Below are 10,000 nucleotides of genomic sequence, written 5' to 3'. Positions count from 1 at the left end.
GGAGGAATCCCCGCACCTGGGTAACCGGCTGACGCCGGCCGGTGGGGGCCGCTCCGATGGCAAGTCGTGGTTACCAAAAGGTTAGAGGGGAAAAGGGAAAGGGAGGTGTCCGGGGGCGGTCGTCACAAGTGACCTGGGCGGCGTCGGGCCCAGGATTTTATCCGTGCGGTAAATGGCGGAAACGTGTCCGTCATAGCGCCCCCTAGTCGGGCACGCAGTAGGACCGAGCCCCTGTCGCTCCGGCCCTGGGAAAGCCCCGAGAGGCTGGGTCAAATCGGGTCTTTCAATTTTTATGTTTGTCCATCCAGGGTGTCCGTGTCCCCTGATGTGTCCGTGATAGCGCCCCCTAGGCGGGCACGCCGTAGGACCGAGCCCCTGTCGCTCCGGCCCTGGGAAAGCCCCGAGAGGCTGGGTCGAATAAGGTCTTTCAATTTTTTATGTTTGTCCACCCAGGGTGTCCGTGTCCCCTGGTGTGTCCGTCATAGCGCCCCCTAGGCGGGCACGCCGTAGGACCGAGCCCCTGTCGCTCCGGCCCTGGGAAAAGCCCCGAGAGGCTGGGTCGAATCAGGTCTTTCCATTTTTTATGTTTGTCCACCCAGGGTGTCCGTGTCCCCTGGTGTGTCCGTCATAGCGCCCCCTAGGCGGGCACGCCGTAGGACCGAGCCCCTGTCGCTCCGGCCCTGGGAAAAGCCCCGAGAGGCTGGGTCGAATCAGGTCTTTCAATTTTTTATGTTTGTCCACCCAGGGTGTCCGTGTCCCCTGGTGTGTCCGTCATAGCGCCCCCTAGGCGGGCACGCCGTAGGGCCGAGCCCCTGTCGCTCCGGCCCTGGGAAAAGCCCCGAGAGGCTGGGTCGAATCAGGTCTTTCAATTTTTATGTTTGTCCATCCATGGTTTAAATGTCCCGAAATGTGTCCGGGATAGCGCCCCCTGGCCGGGCGCGCACTCAGGACCGAGCCCCTGTCGCTCGAGTCCTGGAAGTCCTTAAGAAAGAGGCTGGTCTGAAATCAGGTCGAAAAAATTTTTATGTTTGTCCATCCATGGTTTAAATGTCCCGAAATGTGTCCGGGATAGCGCCCCCTGGCCGGGCGCGCACTCAGGACCGAGCCCCTGTCGCTCGAGTCCTGGAAGTCCTTAAGAAAGAGGCTGGTCTGAAATCAGGTCGAAAAAATTTTTATGTTTGTTCTTCCAGGGTGTCCATGTCCCTAAATGTGTCCGAGATAGCGCCCCCTAGGCGGCCACGCATGTCCGCGTGAGCCCCTGTCCTCAGAGCCTGGAAGAACCATTCGAAAAAAGAACCATCGAAAAGAGGGGGAAAATCCAACTTTTGAGTCCCAAAATAGCTCACTTTGACTCGGACACATTTCCTGCCAATTCGGCCTGTCTAAGCCTGGCGCACCTACTAACGTGATGGGGGTGTTTTGGTAGACCTGGTAAAAACAGGGAAAATCGAAAGAGGCTTAAAGTAGGCTAGAACTCAAGCCTCTCTCGTTGTTGGACTTAGAAAAAATCCGGCTCGAAAAATAAATCCCATTGAAATGCATTGGGCTTGGCGCTGGGATTTTTTTCTAAGTATGTGAACGAAAGAGGCTAAGGAGGCTGGAAGTTAGGCCTCTCTCGTTGTTGGACTTAGAAAAAATCCACTTTTTTTGCACGGGATTTTTTCTAAGTGTCACATGGAAGAGGCTAAACAGGCTGGAGGCCAGGCCTCTCTCGTTGTTGGACTTAGAAAAAATCCCAAAAGTGGACACTCTGACAAAATCACGCATGTTGACACTTAGGCAAAAAATCCAACTTTTGCTCCACGGAAGAAAGAGGCTAAGGAGGCTGGAACTTAGGCCTCTCTCGTTGTTGGACTTAGAAAAAATCCACTTTTTTTGCACGGGATTTTTTCTAAGTGTCTCATGGAAGAGGCTAGACAGGCTGGAGGCCAGGCCTCTCTCGTTGTTGGACTTAGAAAAAATCCCAAAAGTGGACACTCTGACAAAATCACGCATGTTGACACTTTGGCAAAAAATCCAACTTTTTTGGACTTGGCCCGGCTTTTCTTCCATTTGTCCCCCACTTGGGCTGGTTCACTCCTGGGTATCTTTTGGTCATTCCCGGGGGCCCCGGAGCTCGCGCAGCTCGCTGCGGGACTTCTGGAACTCCATCCTGGGTAGGATTTTTAAACAATTTCGGACCTTTTTCCAACTTTTTCCTCAAATTGTCCCCCACTTTCGCTGGTTCACTCCTGGGTATCTTTTGGTCATTCCCGGGGGTCCCGGAGCTCGCGCAGCTCGCTGCGGGGCTTCTGGAACTCCATCCTGGGTAGGATTTTTAAACAATTTCGGACCTTTTTCCAACTTTTTCTCAAATTGTCCCCCACTTTTGATGGTTCACTTCTGGGTGCCTTTTGGTCATTCCCGGTGTTCCTGCGGCTCGCGCAGCTCGCTGCGGGGCTTCTGGAACTCCATCCTGGGTAGGATTTTTAATCAATTTCGGACCTTTTTCCAACTTTTTCTCAAATTGTCCCCCACTTTCGCTGGTTCACTTCTGGGTGCCTTTTGGTCATTCCCGGTGTTCCTGCGGCTCGTGCAGCTCGCTGCGGGACTTCTGGAACTCCATCCTGGGTAGGATTTTTAAACAATTTCGGACCTTTTTCCAACTTTTTCCTCAAATTGTCCCCCACTTTCGCTGGTTCACTCCTGGGTATCTTTTGGTCATTCCCGGGGGTCCCGGAGCTCGCGCAGCTCGCTGCGGGGCTTCTGGAACTCCATCCTGGGTAGGATTTTTAAACAATTTCGGACCTTTTTCCAACTTTTTCTCAAATTGTCCCCCACTTTTGATGGTTCACTTCTGGGTGCCTTTTGGTCATTCCCGGTGTTCCTGCGGCTCGTGCAGCTCGCTGCGGGACTTCTGGAACTCCATCCTGGGTAGGATTTTTAAACAATTTCGGACCTTTTTCCAACTTTTTCTCAAATTGTCCCCCACTTTCGCTGGTTCACTTCTGGGTGCCTTTTGGTCATTCCCGGTGTTCCCGCGGCTCGTGCAGCTCGCTGCGGGACTTCTGGAACTCCATCCTGGGTAGGATTTTTAATCAATTTCGGACCTTTTTCCAACTTTTTCTCAAATTGTCCCCCACTTTTGATGGTTCACTTCTGGGTGCCTTTTGGTCATTCCCGGTGTTCCTGCGGCTCGTGCAGCTCGCTGCGGGACTTCTGGAACTCCATCCTGGGTAGGATTTTTAATCAATTTCGGACCTTTTTCCAACTTTTTCTCAAATTGTCCCCCACTTTTGATGGTTCACTTCTGGGTGCCTTTTGGTCATTCCCGGTGTTCCTGCGGCTCGTGCAGCTCGCTGCGGGGCTTCTGGAACTCCATCCTGGGTAGGATTTTTAAACAATTTCGGACCTTTTTCCAACTTTTTCTCAAATTGTCCCCCACTTTTGATGGTTCACTTCTGGGTGCCTTTTGGTCATTCCCGGTGTTCCTGCGGCTCGCGCAGCTCGCTGCGGGGCTTCTGGAACTCCATCCTGGGTAGGATTTTTAATCAATTTCGGACCTTTTTCCAACTTTTTCTCAAATTGTCCCCCACTTTCGCTGGTTCACTTCTGGGTGCCTTTTGGTCATTCCCGGTGTTCCTGCGGCTCGTGCAGCTCGCTGCGGGACTTCTGGAACTCCATCCTGGGTAGGATTTTTAAACAATTTCGGACCTTTTTCCAACTTTTTCCTCAAATTGTCCCCCACTTTCGCTGGTTCACTCCTGGGTATCTTTTGGTCATTCCCGGGGGTCCCGGAGCTCGCGCAGCTCGCTGCGGGGCTTCTGGAACTCCATCCTGGGTAGGATTTTTAAACAATTTCGGACCTTTTTCCAACTTTTTCTCAAATTGTCCCCCACTTTTGATGGTTCACTTCTGGGTGCCTTTTGGTCATTCCCGGTGTTCCTGCGGCTCGTGCAGCTCGCTGCGGGACTTCTGGAACTCCATCCTGGGTAGGATTTTTAAACAATTTCGGACCTTTTTCCAACTTTTTCTCAAATTGTCCCCCACTTTCGCTGGTTCACTTCTGGGTGCCTTTTGGTCATTCCCGGTGTTCCCGCGGCTCGTGCAGCTCGCTGCGGGACTTCTGGAACTCCATCCTGGGTAGGATTTTTAATCAATTTCGGACCTTTTTCCAACTTTTTCTCAAATTGTCCCCCACTTTTGATGGTTCACTTCTGGGTGCCTTTTGGTCATTCCCGGTGTTCCTGCGGCTCGTGCAGCTCGCTGCGGGACTTCTGGAACTCCATCCTGGGTAGGATTTTTAATCAATTTCGGACCTTTTTCCAACTTTTTCTCAAATTGTCCCCCACTTTTGATGGTTCACTTCTGGGTGCCTTTTGGTCATTCCCGGTGTTCCTGCGGCTCGTGCAGCTCGCTGCGGGGCTTCTGGAACTCCATCCTGGGTAGGATTTTTAATCAATTTCGGACCTTTTTCCAACTTTTTCTCAAATTGTCCCCCACTTTTGATGGTTCACTTCTGGGTGCCTTTTGGTCATTCCCGGTGTTCCTGCGGCTCGCGCAGCTCGCTGCGGGGCTTCTGGAACTCCATCCTGGGTAGGATTTTTAATCAATTTCGGACCTTTTTCCAACTTTTTCTCAAATTGTCCCCCACTTTTGATGGTTCACTTCTGGGTGCCTTTTGGTCATTCCCGGTGTTCCTGCGGCTCGTGCAGCTCGCTGCGGGACTCGTGGAACTCCATCCTGGGTAGGATTTTTAAACAATTTGGTACTTTTTCCTCCTTTTCCTCCATTTTTCCCCCACTTTCGCTGGTTCACTTCTGGGTGCCTTTTGGTCATTCCCGGTGTTCCTGCGGCTCGTGCAGCTCGCTGCGGGACTTGTGGAACTCCATCCTGGGTAGGATTTTTAAACAATTTGGTACTTTTTCCTCCTTTTCCTCCATTTTTCCCCCACTTTCGCTGGTTCACTTCTGGGTGCCTTTTGGTCATTCCCGGTGTTCCTGCGGCTCGTGCAGCTCGCTGCGGGACTTGTGGAACTCCATCCTGGGTAGGATTTTTAAACAATTTGGTACTTTTTCCTCCTTTTCCTCCATTTTTCCCCCACTTTCGCTGGTTCACTTCTGGGTGCCTTTTGGTCATTCCCGGTGTTCCTGCGGCTCGTGCAGCTCGCTGCGGGACTTGTGGAACTCCATCCTGGGTAGGATTTTTAAACAATTTGGTACTTTTTCCTCCTTTTCCTCCATTTTTCCCCCACTTTCGCTGGTTCACTTCTGGGTGCCTTTTGGTCATTCCCGGTGTTCCTGCGGCTCGTGCAGCTCGCTGCGGGACTTGTGGAACTCTACCCTGGGTGGGATCATATGATTTTCAACCCATTTTGGACCTTTTTCCCGACTTTCCCTCCATTTCCCTCCCACTTTCGATGGTCCACTCCTGGGTGTCTTTTGGTCATTCCCGGGACCCGGGAAGCCTCGGGCCTGCGGCGGGACTTGTGGATCTCCATGCTGGGCATGATTTTATGAGTTTTCTGGACTTTCTCTTCCCCGGGACCCGGGAGGCACGCGGCTCGACGTTATGCCCCCTAAAATCCCTCCCTTTGCTCGTAAGGCCAATTTTCCTCCGGATTTACTCTCTATAGACCCCAAGGAAAAAAATACCCGACCGGCGTCCATTTTTGACATCGGTCTCCAATCTAGGGCACGCGGGCCGAAAGCGGTACGCCGGTTCCGAAATCCGGCCCCCGCATTTTTTGGGTATTTTTTGAAAAAAATGGCATTTTTGGGACCGGGGGGACTTGCTGGACTCAGTCCCGGGTGCGGATTTTGAAAACTTTGAGGACTTTTGGATTTTCCCCCAGCTTTTCTCCCCCACTTGCAGTTTGACTTTGCGGGGTGCGTTACGGCTGTGCCGGGCGTCCCTGGACTCGGGTGGCCAGCTGCGGGGCTGGTGGGGGACTGATTTTTGAACACTTTGAGGACTTTTGGCTACTATGCCAGCTTTTCTCCCCCACTTGCAGTGTGACTTTGCGGGCCTTGTTACGGAGGTGCCGGGCTTCCCTGGACTCGGGTGGCCAGCTGCGGGACTCGTGGGACTGATTTTGGAACACTTTGAGGACATTCAACTTCTTTCCCAGCTTTTTTCCCCTCCACTTCCAGTTTGACTTTGCGGGGTGCGTTATGGACGTGCTGGGCATCCCGGAACTCGGGCGGCCGGCTGCGGGACATTTTGCCCTCCTCCAAACCCCAGCCCTCTTTGTTTATCATGCCTATTTTCTGCTGGACACACACCCTCTCTTTTGAGCTGCCTCTTTTTTTTAATTTGGATATGATTTATTGATGAATGGATTTGTTTTCCCCTTTTTAAATGATGGTTGATGTCTACCTTTTTAATACTTGCTTCTGGCTGCAGCCGAGACTTACAGTGTGATGCATCCAACCCCAACCCTGGTTTTTGTTTCCCTTAAAAACTTGGGGAAATGGACAGCTTTTGGGGGGGGCACTTCCAGCAAATGGAGGGACCTATTTGGAATTCCCCACCCGGGTGGAGATCCACGGCGAGCCGGCCTTCCTAAAGGGACAGCAACATGGACACTCTGCCATCATTGCAGCTTCTTTTTTTTTGGGGGGCACTCTGTCATATTTCCAGCTTTTTTTCGTGCTGACTTCCAGCAAATAGAGGGACCTGTTTTGAATTCCCTACCCGGGTGTAGATCCACGGCAAGCCGGCCTTCTTAAAGGGACAGGCACCCCCCTGTCCCTTGACACCTGCTTCCCTCCTCGGCGTCACCGAAATCCCACAAAATGACTCAAAATAGGGCCCCAAATGACATCACTCGGTCCGGTTCTTTGGGTCTCACTCGGGGGCTTCTTTGACTCTGGAAGGCATGGTGAACCAAAAGTAGACACTTGGAAAAAATCCCCACTTTACAAGTTGACACTTTGAAAAAAAATCCCGACTATATAAGTTGACACTTGGAAAAAATCCCCACTTTATAAGTTGACACTTGGAAAAAATCCCCACTTTATAAGTTGACACTTAGAAAAAATCCCCACTTTATAAGTTGACACTTAGAAAAAATCCCGACTTTATAAGTTGACACTTAGAAAAAATCCCCACTTTATTTTGGAAAGGTTGGTACACCAAAAGTGGACACTTAGAAAAAATCCCCACTTTATTTTGGAAAGGTTGGTACACCAAAAGTGGACACTTAGAAAAAATCCCGACTTTGACTTTCGCAGGTCTATTACACTAAAAGTTGACACTCTGTCATATTTCCAGCTTTTTTTTGTGCTGACTTCCAGCAGATAGAGGGACCTATTTTGAATTCCCTACCCTGGTGCAGAACCACGGCAAGCCGGCCTTCCTAAAGGCACAGGCACATGGACACTCTGCCATAAGTGCAGCTTTTTCTTCTAAGGGTGCAGCGGCGGCGGAAGTCCACCGGAGGGCTCCAAATCCCCGCTTTCCTTTTTAGGCTTAAAGTGGCTTTTCCCTCCTTAAAAACTTGGGGAAATGGACAGCTTTTTGGGGGGGCACTTCCAGCAAATAGAGGGACCTATTTGGAATTCCCCACCCGGGTGGAGATCCACGGCAAGCCGGCCTTCTTAAAGGGACAGGCACATGGACACTCTGCCATCATTGCAGCTTCTTCTTTTTTTTTTTCCCCTGTCATATTTCCAGCTTTTTTGTGCTGACTTCCAGCAAATAGAGGGACCTGTTTTGAATTCCCTACCCGGGTGTAGATCCACGGCAAGCCGGCCTTCTTAAAGGGACAGGCACCCCCCCTGTCCCTTGACACCTGCTTCCCTCCTCGGCGTCACCGAAATCCCACAAAATGACTGAAAATAGGACCCCAAATGACATCACTCGGTCCGGTTTTTTGGGTCTCACTCGGGGGCTTCTTTGACTCTGGAAGGCATGGTGAACCAAAAGTGGACACTTGGGAAAAAAATCCCCACTTTACAGGTTGACACTTGGAAAAAAATCCCCACTTTATAAGTTGACACTTAGAAAAAATCCCGACTATATAAGTTGACACTTAGAAAAAATCCCCACTTTATTTTGGAAGTGTTGGTACACCAAAAGTTGACACTTAGAAAAAATCCCGACTTTATTTTGGAAGGGTTGGTACACCAAAAGTTGACACTTAGAAAAAATCCCGACTTTATTTTGGAAGGGTTGGTACACCAAAAGTTGACACTTAGAAAAAATCCCGACTTTATTTTGGAAGGGTTGGTACACCAAAAGTTGACACTTAGAAAAAATCCCAACTTTTACACTTAGAAAAAATCCAGCTTTTTGTTGCTGACTTCCATCAAATAGAGGGACTTTTTCCATGTTTCTTAACCGGGTGTCGATCCAAGGCGGGTGGGCCTTCTGGAAGCGACACCCTCCTTGACACTTAGAAAAAATCCAGCTTTTTGTTGCTGACTTCCATCAAATAGAGGGACTTTTTCCATGTTTCTTAACCGGGTGTCGATCCAAGGCAGGTGGGCCTTCTGGAAGCGACACCCTCCTTGACACTTAGAAAAATTCCAGCTTTTTGTTGCTGACTTCCATTAACTAGAGGGACTTTTTTCATTTTTCTTAACCGGGTGGTGATCCAAGGCAGGTGGGCCTTCTGGAAGCGACACCCTCCTTGACACTTAGAAAAAATCCAGCTTTTTGTTGCTGACTTCCATCAAATAGAGGGACTTTTTTCATTTTTCTTAACCGGGTGTCGATCCAAGGCAGGTGGGCCTTCTGGAAGCGACACCCTCCTTGACACTTAGAAAAATTCCAGCTTTTTGTTGCTGACTTCCATTAACTAGAGGGACTTTTTTCATTTTTCTTAACCGGGTGGTGATCCAAGGCAGGTGGGCCTTCTGGAAGCGACACCCTCCTTGACACTTAGAAAAAATCCAGCTTTTTGTTGCTGACTTCCATCAAATAGAGGGACTTTTTTCATTTTTCTTAACCGGGTGTCGATCCAAGGCAGGTGGGCCTTCTGGAAGCGACACCCTCCTTGACACTTAGAAAAAATCCAGCTTTTTGTTGCTGACTTCCATTAACTAGAGGGACTTTTTTCATTTTTCTTAACCGGGTGGTGATCCAAGGCAGGTGGGCCTTCTGGAAGCGACACCCTCCTTGACACTTAGAAAAAATCCAGCTTTTTGTTGCTGACTTCCATCAAATAGAGGGACTTTTTTCATTTTTCTTAACCGGGTGTCGATCCAAGGCAGGTGGGCCTTCTGGAAGCGACACCCTCCTTGACACTTAGAAAAAATCCAGCTTTTTGTTGCTGACTTCCATTAACTAGAGGGACTTTTTTCATTTTTCTTAACCGGGTGGTGATCCAAGGCAGGTGGGCCTTCTGGAAGCGACACCCTCCTTGACACTTAGAAAAATTCCAGCTTTTTGTTGCTGACTTCCATTAACTAGAGGGACTTTTTTCATTTTTCTTAACCGGGTGGTGATCCAAGGCAGGTGGGCCTTCTGGAAGCGACACCCTCCTTGACACTTAGAAAAAATCCAGCTTTTTGTTGCTGACTTCCATCAAATAGAGGGACTTTTTTCATTTTTCTTAACCGGGTGTCGATCCAAGAATGGTGGGCCTTCTGGAAGTGACACCCTCCTTGACACTTAGAAAAATTCCAGCTTTTTGTTGCTGACTTCCATCAAATAGAGGGACCTATTTGGAATTCCCCACCCGGGTGGAGATCCACGGCAAGCCGGCTTTCCTAAAGGGACAGGCACATGGACACTATTCGCAGCTTCTTTTTTTTTTTTTGGCACTGACTTCCAGCTAAGGGTGCAGCGGCGGCGGAAGTCCACCGGAGGGCTCCAAATCCCCGCTTTCCTTTTCAGGCTTAAAGTTGCCTTTCCCTCTTTAGAGCCTTGGGCAAATGTACAGCTATATTTTGTGCTGACTTCCAGCAAATAGAGGGACCTATTTTGAATTCCCTACCCGGGTGTAGATCCACGGCAAGCCGGCCTTCTTAAATGGACAGGCACCCCCCTCCCGGAACACCTGCTTCGCTCCTCG

This window comes from Nerophis ophidion, unplaced genomic scaffold (genome assembly GCF_033978795.1).
Source record: "Nerophis ophidion isolate RoL-2023_Sa unplaced genomic scaffold, RoL_Noph_v1.0 HiC_scaffold_142, whole genome shotgun sequence".
NCBI classification, from domain to species: domain Eukaryota; kingdom Metazoa; phylum Chordata; class Actinopteri; order Syngnathiformes; family Syngnathidae; genus Nerophis; species Nerophis ophidion.
This window is presented reverse-complemented; position numbering follows the sequence as displayed.